We start from the raw sequence: 15,794 nt of genomic DNA on the forward strand, positions 1-15,794 counted from the left end.
ACTACTTTCTTACCTTTTACCATTACTCTGCTAAAGTTACCCCTCTTAGCTGACTTAAGCATCGGAGAGCCTTTGGCCGGCACCACACTGGTGTCCGAGGCTTAACGACTGCTTCTCCTATTTTGTCTTCTGCATGCTAGCCTTTATTGAAGGTCCAAGCCCATTTCCTGCTGAAGGCAAATCTCCTTTTCTCTAAATTGACCCTCTCCGAAAAAGAGCATCAATAGTTTGGTGCCGTCTGTGGGAATCGATACTTGAAACCCATTTTTCTCTACTAGCCCATTGCTCCTCTCCTATCCGCCCTGTCGCCTCTTCTTCACTCCACACTCAGCTATGTCTATCGAGGATAGCCACGAGACTCACCACCATAACCCCCAAGGGGTACTTCCCAGGAAGGCATTCACAGATGCCAATCTCCAGCAGAATCGAGAGTCTCCGCGCCAGTGTCACCAAGATGTCGTAGAAATATGACCATCTTCATACTAAGAACGTCAAGCTCGAGCATGACTACCACACACCAAGCGAATCGAGATGAATCAGCATGTGGCTCCCAACGTAGCCTTACCCGGAACCCGAGCGCATCTACCAAACCAGCTAGAGCACTCCCACCATAGTGTCCCAATCCAGCCTAAGCCTAGCAAAGGTAAAGGCTCCTTTATCCGGAGATTTACCAAGTCGCGGATCCTCCGTGATCTCCCCGCCAAGGAACTCGCCCCATGAACCAACAAAGGTCCACAGGATTGCAAGGATCAGTATCATGGACCGTCAGACGGAACCCCCTCTTATCCCCATTAATCTCCAAGACCCAAAGGTGACACACCTAGGCCCCTCACCAAAGCCTACCCAACTACCCCTTAGAGAAGGTATATGGGACTCGGAGAACTGGGGGCAGGATTACTTAGAAGACTACGAGTCTTATCACACCGAGACGTTCGAAGAACTTTATCCAGCCCATGGCCACCTACATACTGCACCTCCAGATCGAGACTCTCCTCATACCGACCCGGCAATGAGGCTTCTCTTTGAGAAAGTCCGCGCCTGGAGAGTGAGCAACAAGAACCACCAACCCCTCTGGGCAAAGCCACAACCTGGACCCTTTACCAAACGCATCCTTAATTACCACCGGAGAAGGACATCCAGCCACTCCGACGCCTTCTACACCGACACGGAGGATCCTCTCACCCACATACATTCTTTCTAGTCCGCCTGGGTGCAAGGGCTCACCGACGAAGGCATGTGCCTCCTCTTCCCTTCCACTCTGGCGCGACCTGAATTGGTTCTACAGTGAACCCCTGCACCATCAACACATTGTGATGCAAGCAGACCTTCCGGATCATTTCATGATTCGATCGACGCTCTACTCCGCGGACGACTTGTACATGCTTCGGCTGTGGTGAGGACGAGGCCCTTCAGGTATGCAGCCGGTTCACCATGAATACTCCCGCTGCCCGAGAATGATGACCGCGCTGCCTTGGTGCTTTAAGAGTGGCCTCCGAGAGTCCAACTTCCGTACGGTCCACAAGAACCCTGGAACACATATGCTGAACTAATGAAGCGGCATAACACCATGCCAAGGCCGAGTACTTCAACTCCAAGCACACCACCACCCCGTGTGTAATCCTTTTGTCGATCATCTACCGCTTCAGACCCATCCCAGCTCCACCTTAACATTTTGCCCCACACCAAGCACCCAGCGTGCTCAAAGACTCCCAAGAGGAAGGATAGCTACCAAAGATACCTTCAAAGAACAACAAGCGGGCAGACATGGCAACCACCACCACTCTGGTGGAAGCAACCCTCAGGACAAATGACCAGGCCCCACTCCCATTCTCACCCAAATCCAGGTTCGAGGTCTTCACCACCCTAAACAGTACCTATGAGAATGTCTTGGTGCACGAGGCACCTATCAAACCCCAGCCTCCACCCCGAAAACCAGGCAGCAAGCTTATGCCTAGCACAGGTGTCTTCTGTCGCTTTCATCAATTTGGTGGCCACGATACCGAATCTTGTGTTGCCTTGCGCAACATCATTGAAGAATTTATTCATGAGGGGAAGCTGGATAAATACGTGCGCAACCTCCCACCCCCACCTAATCCTCACCAACGGCAGATCAACATGATCTCAACCATCAGTGGAGGCCCTACCATGGCTGGAACCTCCAGCAACTCCATCAAACATTATGTCCGCTCCACCTATGCGCATCAAGTCTTCAACACTAAGCAGGGACGCTTGCCGAAGACACAAAAAATAGGCTGGGCCCCATTACCTTCTGCGAGGAGGAGCGTGGCGTTATTCTCCGTCATGATGACCTAATCATTATCCGCGCCGACATCTTTAATTTCGACGTTGGACGCATCTTGGTAGACACCGATAGCTCGGTCAGTGTGATGTTTGCCGATGCCTTCAACGAGCTCCGTGTCTAGTCTTATTTGCTCGACCGAAGTGTCACCCCTGGTGAGCTTTTCAGGCGATGTGGTCCAGCCTATTGGGAGCATTCATCTCCATATCTCTATTGGAGCAAAGCACCCAGACGACGGTCACCACTCCCTTCCTCATTCTGATTGCCCCACACCTACAACGTCATCCTTGGGCGCCCTGCCATGGCCCAATGAAGATTTTCATTTCCACACATATGTTACTATTGAAATTTCCTACGCCCCATGGCACGAGCACGGTCTTGGTGACCAACTTGGCTCCCGAAGCTGCTATGCTTTGGCAATGAAGTCTACCAATAGCCAACATAGGGTGAGGCCCTAGCGGTAACCCGAGCCCCAGCCCCACCTCGAGCTGGTACTGAGCGCCCAAAAGACCCTAGGGAGGAATCTATCACCCAACAGACCGACCTGTGGAGGACCTCGAACTGGTCACTTTCCATGAGGACATCCCGGATTGACAGGTCAGGATCGGCACCTCCCTCTCACAAGAGCTTCGCTATGATCTTGTTACCTTCCTCCGCCTCAACTCTGAGGTCTTTGCTTGGTCTTACAACGATATGCCGGGCATATCACCTGACGTCATTTCTCATAGGCTAAGCATTAATCCTGTCGTCCGACCTGTTCGACAAAGCGTCGAGCTTATGACCCATAGCGGTATGAGGCCATAAAGGCGGAGGTGGATAAGCTGAGCACCATTGGATTCATCAAGGAGGTGGATTATCCTACTTGGCTAGCCAATGTGGTAATAGTACGTAAACCAAAGAAGGGATGGCGCATGTGCGTGGACTACACAAATCTCAATCGGGCCTGCCCAAAGGATAGTTTCCCCCTACCCCGCATTGACCAGTTAGTTGACGCCACAACTGGCCACTCCCTCCTCAGCTTCATGGATGCTTACTCAAGGTACAACCAGATCTTCATGAGGACCAAGCTCATACATCCTTCATCACTGACCGTGGCCTTTACTACTACAAAGTCATGCCCTTCGGCCTCAAGAACGCCGGGGCTACGTATCGTCGGTGAAAGATCTTCGCTCCACCGATTGGTAATACTATAGAGGTTTATGTTGATGACATGCTCGTCAAGAGTCGCGACCAAAGACATCCCCAACCTTTCGCCATGTTCGTAATTTTGAAGCAGTATCGGATAAGGCTCAACCCCACCAAGTGTGCATTTTGGGTGGCTTCCGGCAAATTCCTTGGCTTCATGATCAGCCAAAGGGGTATTGAGGCAAACCCAGAGAAGATCCAGGCCATTTTAGACATGACGATACCCAAGACGGTCAAGGACATTCAGAGCCTTACCGGGCGTGTCGCAGCCCTGACCAGATTTATCTCTAAGGCCACTGATCGTTGAGCCCCATTCTTCAAGGCACTTAAGGGTAGCAAATGCAGCATTACCTGGACTGCCAAATGTGACCAGGCCTTTGGCGAGCTCAAGGCATACATGAGCCGAACCCCTTTATTGTCAAACCCTTAGTCTGGGGATGTCCTCAACATCTATCTCTCTGTCTCGGCCACAACGGTTAGCTCGGTGCTCATTCGACCACACGAAGGCACTGAGCATCCAGTGCACTATATGAGCAAAGGATTGCAAGATGCGGAGGTTCGGTACCCATACATTGAGAAACTTGCTTTCTCACTGGTAGTCTTGGCTAAACACCAAAGACCATACTTCCAAGCTCACACCATCTATATCTTAACCAACCAACCGCTCAGGCAAGTGTTGCAGAAGCCAGAGACTTCTGGGAGATTGGTTAAGTGGGCCATTGAACTTGGTGAATTTGATATCCACTACAAACCCCGCCCAGCTACAAAGGGCCAAGTCGTTGCTGACTTCATATTAGAATTCACAAATCCCCAAGCTTGACCTCTACCCAGGTCATAACCGAACCCAGTGTTCCCCCGAGCCAGCTCCACGTCGCCAACAATGGCAACCTCGACATGACCTAGCCCTTGTGGACCTTATATGTGGATGGCTCTTCCAATGCCCAAGGATGTGGGGTCGGCCTCGTTCTCATCTCCCTAAACAAGGTTGTCCTTGAGTACGCCCTCCGCTTCAAATTCCACGCCTCCAACAATAAGGCCGAATACGAAGCACTCCTAGCTGGCCTTCGACTAGCAAAGAAGATGGGAGCCAAGCAAATTCAGATATTCAGCGACTCACAGCTTGTTGTCCATCAAGTTAACTAGAACTTCACGGCCAAGGACATCTCCATGATAGCATACCTCTAACATACCCGCCACTTGCTTGGAACTTTCGACGCTCATCTTATAAGCCAGGTGCCACACTCTGAGAACAGCCATGCTGATGCATTAGAAAGGCTAGCCTCGACCTTGGAGCAGGGCATAGGTCGTAACATCCACATCGAGTTCTTGGACCAACCAGCACACGGGCACCACTCATTTGTGTCATCGATCCCAACCTTACATGGATGGACCCCATCACTCAGTTCTTGTAGAACCAGACACTACCTGCTGATCCTGCTGAAGCGCGGCGTGTTCGCTATCGTTCCGCTCGATACTTGATCATCAATGGGGCCCTATACAAGCGCGGCTTCAGCCTCCCCTACCTTCGGTGCCTAACTCCAGAGGAAGGTACCTACATCCTAAGGGAGATTCATGTGGGCATCTGCGGCAACCACTCAGGCGCTCGCTCCCTAGGACACAAGGTCATTCGGCAGGGATACTTTTGGCCATCACTTCACACTGATGCCCAGGCTTTCACCTAGAAGTACGATAAGTGTCAGCGATTTGCCAACATCCCACAACTTCCAGCTGAGCCATTGATATCCTTGGCCATTCGCCTAATGGGGACTTGACCTCATTGGACCTATGCCTGAGGGCAAGGGCCAAGTCAAGTATGTAGTTGTAGCTATGGACTACTTCACCAAGTGGGCTGAGGCCGAAGCCTTGACCACCATCACTGCAGCCCGCATTGAAACTTTTGTTTGACAAAATATCGTATGTCGCTTTGGCATCCCTAACACCATCGTCACCGACAATGGCTGACAATTTGACAATGCCAAGTTCAAACAATTTTGTTCCAACCTCAAGTTACGTCTTTGCTTCGCCTCCATAGCCCATCCTCAGTCTAATGGCCAAGTGGATGCCGTGAACAAGACCATCAAGAAACTCTAAAAACCAAGCTTGACAAAGCTAAGGTTGCTGGCCAGAGCTCCTCCGAGAGGTTCTTTGGTCCTACCGCACCACCTTCTCAGACCTCAACAAGAGAAACACCGTTCTCTCTTTCCTTTGGTATCAAGCCGTGAGTGGAAATTGGCCAGCCCACATACCGAACCTCCACTTATGAGGCCAAAACCAATGACGAGCAGCTAGCCCTGAACCTTGACTTCATTAACTAGCTTCATGACCAATCCAACATGCGCAATGTCGCGTATAAACAGCGCATCGCTAGGTACTATGACTCCCGAGTCAAGCCCCGTGATTTCAAACTTGGGGACTGGGTCATGCATAAGGTTTCCTTGGCCACCAAGAATCCCACTGAAGGTACCTTAGGCCCTACATGGGAAGGCCCCTATGAGGTTACCAAAGTCTGTTGACCCAGCATATCGACTTCGCGATCCCAAGGGCAAAACCTTGCCACATCCTTGGAACGCTGCTCATCTCAAATACTTCTATAAGTAAACATACCTAGACCCTAGGACATTATGTTTTCTTATACTTTGCTTTTGAGCTATAACTCTGTACCTTCTGCCCTTCGACACCTACTTAATAAAACGCATGACTCTAGCTACTTCTCATCAATCACATAATTATCATTTTACTAGCACAATTGATATTAAATGACAACAAGTCTAATATCATAGCAAATGAAAATAACCTTGCCCCGGGCAAGGCAATATGTTCATAATTAACATAAATAAACATCAAGTGTTTTACATAAACAACTGCAGTACATAAAGAAGGCAACGCCTTCAAGACTCTCGGAAGGGCATTCGTAGTGGCTGGCTCGCTCGCTCTGAGCGGCATCAATGCTAGGGCTAGGTGAAAAGGCTCGCCACTAGTGTCAAAGTTAATCTCCACCGAAGGGTTGACCCTCGCCACCCTCTCTCACAACACACCGCATCGCCACCATCCGATCCATGATGTAGCTCCTCGGCTCCTCTGAACCCCGAATGACTCGATCGCTTCAGCTCGGGCAGCAGCTACCTCTTCAGCCCTCTTCCGCTTCAGCTCTTCCATCTCCTTGACCATCGCCGCTTTCTACAGCACCAAGGTGTTCTTCTCTTGGATGGCTTCCTGCGCCTCTGCTATCTTGTCCTTGGCCATCTCATTGCGCCTCTTCAACCTCTGGATCTCCTTATCTGCCTTGGCCATATTCACGTACAACTCACCATGAGCCTGCAATACAAAGCATAATTAGTCAAAGGCAAACTAGAGTGATATGAACAAATTCATTAGGCAGGACAACTTATGTAGGCCTGGGTAAGGAGCGTCTTCTGGTCCCAATCTGCGTATGTGGTAGCCGGGGTCCTCGCGAACCTCGGGCTCACTCTTCATGCCTTCCAAGAAGACGTTCACCAAAGGAACCTCCTGCCGATGCATGGCCAGGTTCACCTCCATCTTCTGCCGAGGCAGCCCGGAGAAGTCCACCTTCTCCACCCCTTCGGCATAAACGTCCTCCATACCGAAGGGGAGCTTGGTGGCGCCTGAGGGTCAAAGGGAGGAAGCCTCGGCCTGTCCCATCACACTCCAATGAGCTTCCTCCAGCGCTCTCTTCTTTCGCAGCACATTGGCAAGGCCTTCATCACCTGGGACGCTTCCCGCCTCACGAGCACCTCCCTTCTCCACCCTCTTGGCTCGAGACTCCCTCAGCCGTTTCTGCATCTCAAGATGATCCAGATCCATAGCCACCTTTGTGCTTCCCCTTATGATACCTACCACTACACATCAAAAGCTAAGTTAGTCCAAACTACAAAAAGAATCACAAGACAAACAACAACAGTGACCTAGGTACTTACTCCCTTACAAGAGTCCAGACTCGTACATATTCTCTTGGGTGACTAGGTTTTTGCACTGGCGCTGGTCTCTGACAACAGTGACCTCACCCTCTCAACCTCGGCCTCGCTCCTTGGAGATCGGTCCCCACTTCACCGAACCTGCACCAAATGTTAGATACAACTCCGCCATTTACACTTGCGTAAGCAAACATGAAGACCCAAGAGTCAAAGCACAAGTGAAAACACTACAAAACAACTAGTCTTAAGGGATGGGGCTAAGGACCTATAGACTGGAAGTGGGTTGGAATGTGTCTGGAGACGGTCTTCCCTGGAGGACACTCCCAATCACCATAGACTAAGCACCATATGTTCCTCCAAGACTTCTGAGTGCTGGGCTTATGCCCGATAAAGTGACCCCTCTCTTTTGCCTTCCGACAATTGGCTTGTACCCAGCCAAAGGTTCCCTGTTGCATGGATATCGAATACAAGTACATAAACTGCTCAAATGTTAGCTCCCCCAACCCAACCAACTACCAAGCAATATAAACTCCATGCAGAAGCAGCCAAAAGTTGGGATTGTATTGCCCCGGGGCATACCCCAACTTGGCCAACATCATCTGTACCCATGGATGAAATAGTAGTCTGAGGCCATGCTGGTACATATCCGTGAAAATCATAACTGAACCTTCCGGAGGATATCTCACTACATCCGCAACACTGGGTAACCTCAGGCCCACATAGGGTGGCACCCTATAATCTGTTCGAAGCTTAGTCAACTTTACTTCTGTAAGTGTATTCCGCTTTGCCAAAGGGACACCAACCCGGATGTCCACCCTCTAAGGCAGGAGCCACGGCTATACCCACAGACCTTGATGGTGATGTCTGATTGCTCGAGCACACCTCCGGTGTATGTGCCAAGGCTAGAACCCGATCAACACTGGCCTCTAACACTTTATACTTCTTCTGCATCTCCCTATATGCCTCTAACCTAGACTCTACTGATGGCCCAGCCATCTCACCCTCATGAACTACCATCCTAGCTTCTATAAGCCCTTCTACCAAACCCTCTGTCTGGGAACTCTCATCTTCCGAACAAACATATTCAGTAGCCTCTTCACTCTCAGTATCATCCCCACCAAAGGCAGCGGGTCAGGACATTCTTTATCAGAACTCTTAGACATCTACAACATGAAGAAACAAGAAAAAGGAACTAATGCACATGCAAGGAGGATCCAAACACAAGAACACAAAATTGGACGGCATCTACATGCTTTTTGATCTAGATGCATACATTCAACAAGTTCATCTTAAGGTTCAGGATGTTCAACATGTTCATACTCATGCTCAAGGTGTTCATCCTAATCTTCAACATGTTCATACCAAAAGTTGAATTTCAATTCAAAATTCAGGGGACATGAGGTCTAACCTTGTTTGCACCACCATGGAAAGTCGATGGAAATCTCCTTGGCCCTAGCACCACCACAAAATCTCACCGGAAATCTCTTTTCTCCTTCTCACTTTCTGGAAATCTTTCTCAAAAATCTCCAAGTATGACGCCTACGTCACTCCAAGCTCCTATTTATAAAATCTCAAAGGGTACACAAGAAACCCTAGCACCCTTTCACCTTCCCTTTCCAAATTCTTGTACCTGCAACAATTTTCCAAAAAAAAAAAGGAGAACGGAAGTTGAAAGTACCTTGCCGAACGACAAGGCCCGTTCAGGAGGAGGATGGGGCACTCACCAAAGTTTCGCTGGCCCACCCTAAGCCCCAAGACTCTCGACTTCCTCATCACGGCCCAGCCGAAAACCTTAGGTCCCAAAGACGTGCGCACAGGACTTTCCTAGTCTACCCTCCGAGGGCTATGGACGCAGGTATTGAAGACAAATGTGGGCTTAGCTTGGCCGAATGGTCCAACTAATGCAGCCCAGCTCCCTTGCCACAACAACGTACCCAAGTCACAGCTCACAATAACACTTCAGAAAATTCAAAATTTTCTCTAGACACCACACCAACAAACACCAACATCAGTTCCCATGATTTCAAGAAAATTGGCTCGCAAGAATGTCTTACCAAAACCAAATCAGCAGCAAAGAACTTTTGGACACACTTACAATGTCACAGCTTCAGCTCCAATCCGACTATAAAAGGATCTCTCTCGGCCCAGCTTCAAGAACACACTCCCAACTCCAAAGTCGGGACTTACCTCCAAAAAAAAACTGCTCAAGGCACCCACCTCCCTAATGCCCAAGCACCCACTTCCTAGTGCCCGAGCACCCACTAACCGAATCTGCCCAATAGCCCGACTCTTGCGAAACTAGCTCCTAGCTCCTAACGACTACAAAAATGACAATCTCCATCATTTCGAAGTCGACACAATGGCCTTGCCGAACGGCAAGGCCCATGGAAAGCAAATTTTGGGAACTCAATACAATACCGCTCACTTGCCACGATTTGACTCACGTCACGGCTTGAAAGCCCGGACCTGCTCAAGACTTGAAACTTCGGTTCCAAACCTCTCTTTGAAGAGAACTCAGCGAAAGAAATATGAAGCACGAACAAGATCACACACATATTTCTACCCACCCTTGCCGAACGGCAAGGGTTGAACAACGGAAAAAGACATTTGGGTACTCACCTCCACACTGCCAAGCTTGACCTCAGTCTTGATCCCCACCAAAGCAAGCCTAGTAATCGGCAAGAACCCAGCTCAAAAATCGCAGAATCTTGAACTCCAGCTAGCTGGCAGAATGGCAGAGTTCGGCCTCTAGTCACCTTGCCGAAGGAGTGCGTCTGAACCTTCAACTTTTAGACTCAGACCAGGCACCTAGACCCACTTGTCGAAGACACAATAGGAGATCTCTCAAAAATCCCAATGAACCCTTGCAGAATGGCAAGGGTCGTGCTTCAGCTAAATAGGGGCAAAACCGGAAGGTCTGCCGAATGGTCCCAGCTTCTCAAACCTAAGGCCTCATTTGGTCCGGACCCACTTCAGCCTTAGCCAAGGTCCCATGGACCCAGCTCCCTACCGAAAGCCCAACTAAGGCTAAGCCCGAAACCATGACTTAGCCTACTTGCCGAAGGTCCACTCCAACAAAGGCCCCAGGCATTTCTTCTCCCTCTTAAAAAAAGGGGTTGGGGGGGGAGTGGGTGAGAATATCTTGGCCTCCTTGCCGAAACCCACCTAAGGCCTAGCCCTTGCACATTGATTAGCCCAAACAACCTTGGTCCCTTGCTCTCAAGATCACAAGCCTCTACTCACCTCTTTCCCGAAGCTTGAATTCGCCGAACTTATAAAAAAGAAAAGTGTATGGAGATGGCTCTCTTGCCGAACAGCAAGAGCCATATGGATATATTTACACCCCTCTCACAAAAATCCAACCCTAGCTATTCTCAATTTCGCCAGACTGGAAGGCCCAGCTCCACTACATGCTGAGTCATCCTAGTACTTCACCCAGCTCCACATGGCCCCGCTAGGCCGCTTCAGCACCTAAACCAGAACCAAAGACCCCATGAGGCTCAAGCCCGAGACTCTCAAACCCCTTGCTGAACGGCAGGGGTCATATAATTTTTCTTGAAGAGCTCCCACAAATCTCAACTTACAAGGTACCTAGATTAAAAATAATAATAAAAAAAATTTGCAACCTTGCCGAACGGCAAGGGCCATGCAAAAAGAAATGCAAGGCTCATCACATGCTCCCCAAGACACTTGCTAAAGCTTCATGACCCAAGTCTACTTTTCTTTCAAAGGTACCCAGCTACCAAATTTTCCAGAGACTAACACAACTTTTATCATACCTACCAAGTATTAACGCAACTTCTAGCTTGCCAACTTGGGGGACTAGAGACTGCCCTACGGCTCCCACTTGAACCTGGAATGCTCGGTCATGATTACACAAGGAGCTCACAAGTTCCCAACCCAGAAGTCACTTTTTGACCGTGAACTTAGGGGACTACTATTTACACCATAATCAACCAAGCATATCCAGCCTCAAAACAACTAGCACCAAGGCAAACACGCATTCTCCCCTGCCGAAGGAAGACACTTTTCCGAGGTGCCAAGCACCTGCCGAAACTCCCAACTGCCAAAGCTCACAAACAGCTAAACCTAATCTTCATGACACATGTCACCACCGTAGCGACTTGCACAAAGTCCCACATCGGAAATCTACACAAACCTCCCACTTTCACTTCCCTATAAAAAGGGAACAGTACCTTAGTAAAAAGGGTAACTACTTTCTTACCTTTTACCATTACTCTGCTAAAGTTACCCCTCTTAGCTGACTTAAGTATCGGAGAGCCTTCGGCCGGCACCACATCGGTGTCCGAGGCTTAACGACTGCTTCTCCTATTTTGTCTTCTGCAGGCTAGCCTTTATTGAAGGTCCAGGCCCATTTCCTGCTGAAGGCAAATATCCTTTTCTCTAAGTTGACCCCGGAAAAGAGCATTAACAATATTGTAAATCAAAATAATTTTCTCTAGCATTTCATTTATATTTTACATTTACATCTACTAAAGTGTTTTATTATATTAAACTTGAAGATAAATGTTGCATATTTCATTATTATCTTTTTCATTATGAAAACCGATCATCCAATCCAATCCAATCTAATATAAATTGGATCGGATCGGATCAGATTGGATTTAAACCTCTAATGTGATAGAATTGGATTGGAAAAACCATAATCCAATCTATATTGAATCGGATGTAAATTGATGAAATTGTATTTGTTTTAAACCGATGCGCAAGTGTCTTTGTAAAAAAATTTGTACTCGTGAAAAAAATTTGCTATCTTCTGCCCCTTCTATCCATTGTAAGAAAAACAAAGTTTATTTCCCATCAAATAAAAAATGGCTTAAATGTCAAAATGGTCCTTGTGTTTTATTGTGTTGGCCAATTTGGTCCTTGCATTTTTAATTTGACAAATTTAATCCCTATGCTTAGACATGTTAGCCAATAAAACCCATTCCATTAAACTTGTTATTAAAAGAATTTAGAAGCTTTTAAATATTTATTAAAAAATATAACTATTTGAATTCAATTTAAATAAAATGAGATCTAAAAACTAGAAAAACTAAAAACAAAATAGACCACCATCAATGCCTCCCCTGCCTGCCTATCCCATCCCACCACAATTCTCTCCACTCTTCTCTCTTTCTTCCCAACAACAACCTACTTCCACCCTGTCCACCTCCGCCCCCAACCACTTTCCCCACCCAAACCTCAAGGCCAATTCCTAAAGCCACACACACCACAACAACCCCAATCCACCCGACTTCTAAGCTCTCTCTCTCTCTCTCTCTCTCTCTCTCTCTCTTAAGAACAACCCCAACCCACACCTCAAGTACTTACTTATACATCTTCCCCAACTTGACAATTCCTCGGCCATTTGCCCTGCCATCTCTCCTCATCGGTCATCGCCACACCCCTTACCCCATTCCCCCTCCCCAATCCCTCCCCTTCAGCCGTGTTCCTTCGCTCATCACCCTCCCCCTACTCACAATGGTCACCCAATTCCCATTTTCCACTATCTGAGCAACCCCTCCCCTTCCTATTACCTTTTGTTTGTTTGTTTTTCTAATGTCATATTTACCTCTGTAGCACAAAAGGAGGCTTTTACCCCTCAGTTTGACAGACAAATTGACAGACTTAGATGACAGGACCCAATTGGAACAACTTGTGAAGTTAAATGATGTAATTGCCTCAAAAAAAAGTTCATGCACCTAATTGCAATTGGGGGCAAAGTTCAGGGACGTCTACAGTTAAAAACCCTTTAATGAAGTTTTAATATTTTTAAGTTAATTTAATTTCTTTCAAAAAGACTTACAGGTTTTCAAAAGATTAAAAAAGAAGAAGTTTATAATGCTTATTTAAAGGCAAATTTAACATATTGGACCACATTAGCTATCAATCCTAAACACAGTGATGAAATTGGCCAAATTGAAAACACAAGGACTAAATTGGCCAACACAGTAAAATACAAGGACCATTTGGACGTCCCATATTAAATCAACCGGCTGCAAAAAGAAACCAATCTCGTAAAAGAAATATTGTGTCTAAGCCCAAACTTTTAACCTTATATTATATTAGATTTAACCTGAGTGTTTATGTTTTTGTTTTTCGATTTAGAACCAAAATGACTCCGTTTTTAACATTTTATGACACTTATTTCATCACCATAATCTAGTTTTTTGTTCTTTTCTATTTTTTTTAAGCCATTCATGAATTTGTTGGCTGCGCAAATCTCTCGGCCTGGTGCTTTGGACCGTGGGGATGAGCGTTAACACGTGACGTCCTTCTTTTGGATGCGGTGCGATTATGCGCGGGCGTGCCAAAGACGGTCTACCGTGCGTCGAGATGGTGATGAGGTTTTGGGTCGAAGATGGTTTAAATGATGCGCCTATTTCGAGTTCGACTCCTGATCAAACGATTGTGGCCGAGAGAGGAACTGGTCTCGGCCGTCGGGTTCACGGCCCGAGCTACAAGGTCGTTTGATGGTTCTGTTGGTGGCGAGTTTTAGGCGGTGCTCTGGTGCGTTGCTCAGAGAGCAACGGTCATATGATATATGGGGTGAATGAGATGACAACAGGGATGGTGCTCCGGCGCCTTGAAAATCAAGGGTCGTATGATATATTGATGAATGAATTTTCCTTACAATCTACCACTACTCCTAGGAAAGCAAATAAAGATATTGAAAGTGCATTACAGGAAAATATAATTTGCTCCGTGAGAGGCTTTCGGTTTGGTGTTTGAACCGTTTGAATGTAGTCATGAGCTTAGTATTTATAGGAGGAGTCCTGGAGGGACAATCGAGGCTGACAAGACCTGCGTGGTGGAGCCTGACTGGGGCAAGTAGGTTGTCAAATTGGCATTTGGGATCGTGAAGTATGGTGGCTTGGGGTTGGGAAGCATGGTGGCGTGACCCCCATAAATCTCGGCCACCGCCCTGATCGTGGGTTCTGACCCCTTGGCCGTGGGAACGCATTTAATGCCCTGGTCTGGTGGTTGGTGATCTGACCTCAAGTCGTAAGATTACTTGTGAGAATGTATGTGCCTAACCACCCTGATTTCCATCACCAAATCCTGACTTCAGTCACTTCCCTTATGCATTAAATGCTTCTTGCGATTAGTGGGTTTGCTGCGAAGTCAGAGGCATTACTTCATTAAATGGGGCATGGGATCCTGAGGCCACGTGGCGATTTAACCACGGCTTCTTGGCGGTGTCTTTACGGCCTTCACTTGACCTTCAACACTACGATCCACGAGGCCGAGAGGACTCTGCCTTCTGATTTCCTTTTGTTTCGGAAGGCGAAATGCTCGGAAGCGGTAGGCGCCGGGGCGAAAGGAAGTCCCCTCAATCAGCTTATGACCATGATTTATTAGGTACAAACATTGCCCCACATCCTGGATCCTTCGGTCACGGCACAGGCAAAGGCCGAAAGGATTCAAGGGATGGACCCTTTGCATTCCCCTAAAGCGATTGGCGGTTGGTGCTTTAAATGCGTAGGTCAATCGGCACATTAAATGCGCAAGCACGTCTTGCAGGCCATTATTGCCCAAGCCACCGTTTCGTCTTGCTAAATGAAACGACGGCTTCGAGCTTCGCCACGTCATCGCGCATGCGAACGTCTTTGTCAGACCGCTACGTCTCTCGAGAGAGCCATGCCCTTTCGTTTCAAATTCTAGCGCCAATATAAAAGCCTGGCCTTCTTCATTTTTCTTCACTCCTTCCCCTTCATTCTAACCTGCTCCTAGTGGCCTCCCCTCTGCAGCTTTTCCAAAACAAGGGTTGAGCCATATCCGCGGATCACCGCGTCGTGGCCTAATCTAGATGGTTTTTTCCCTCCTGCTGTCCACCAACTATTCTTCGTCTTGGAAAGTTGACGTGGGCCAAAGCCATGGTGTGGCCGGGAAATCCCGGCCCTAGGGGAGGATGACCTTCCTTCTTATGAGGCTATGAAGAAACTGCAATGCGATCGATGAAGATGGAAGTGCCTGGTGTGATGATTCCAACTTGGCCATGTTCGTTTGGCCTAGCACCTTGGTTGCACCCATTTCCAGAGTGACGTCCTCACCCATGGTCGGAATGATGGCCCGACTTTAGCCGGTTGCACCCGTGTCTAGAGTGACGGCCTCGGCCATGGCCCGAGCGATGGCTTTGATTGCAACCCAGGTTCACCCATGTCCCGAGTGGCGTCCTTGCTTATGGTCGCGGTTAGTGGAAACGTGGCGGTGGAGACACCGCCTAGGAAGAATCATCTGCCTGCTCTAGCGAGGGAATCATAGATTTAGGATGTACTCTATTTTTCGCACATGTATGCTTATATGTTTCATTCGCCATGACCGGCCGTTCTTTTGTAACTGCAACCCCTTTTTAATCTAAATGAAGTACAACC

General features: G+C 48.1%; 1 pseudogene; it reads right to left on the reverse strand.

The window, feature by feature from the left end:
- Positions 1-6,661: 6,661 nt before the first annotated feature.
- LOC148920478 (uncharacterized) lies at positions 6,662-8,433 on the reverse strand (annotated as a pseudogene).
- Positions 8,434-15,794: the final 7,361 nt, after the last annotated feature.

This window comes from Prunus mume, linkage group LG2 (genome assembly GCF_029339155.1).
Source record: "Prunus mume cultivar Tortuosa linkage group LG2, ASM2933915v1, whole genome shotgun sequence".
Taxonomy (NCBI): Eukaryota; Viridiplantae; Streptophyta; class Magnoliopsida; order Rosales; family Rosaceae; genus Prunus; species Prunus mume.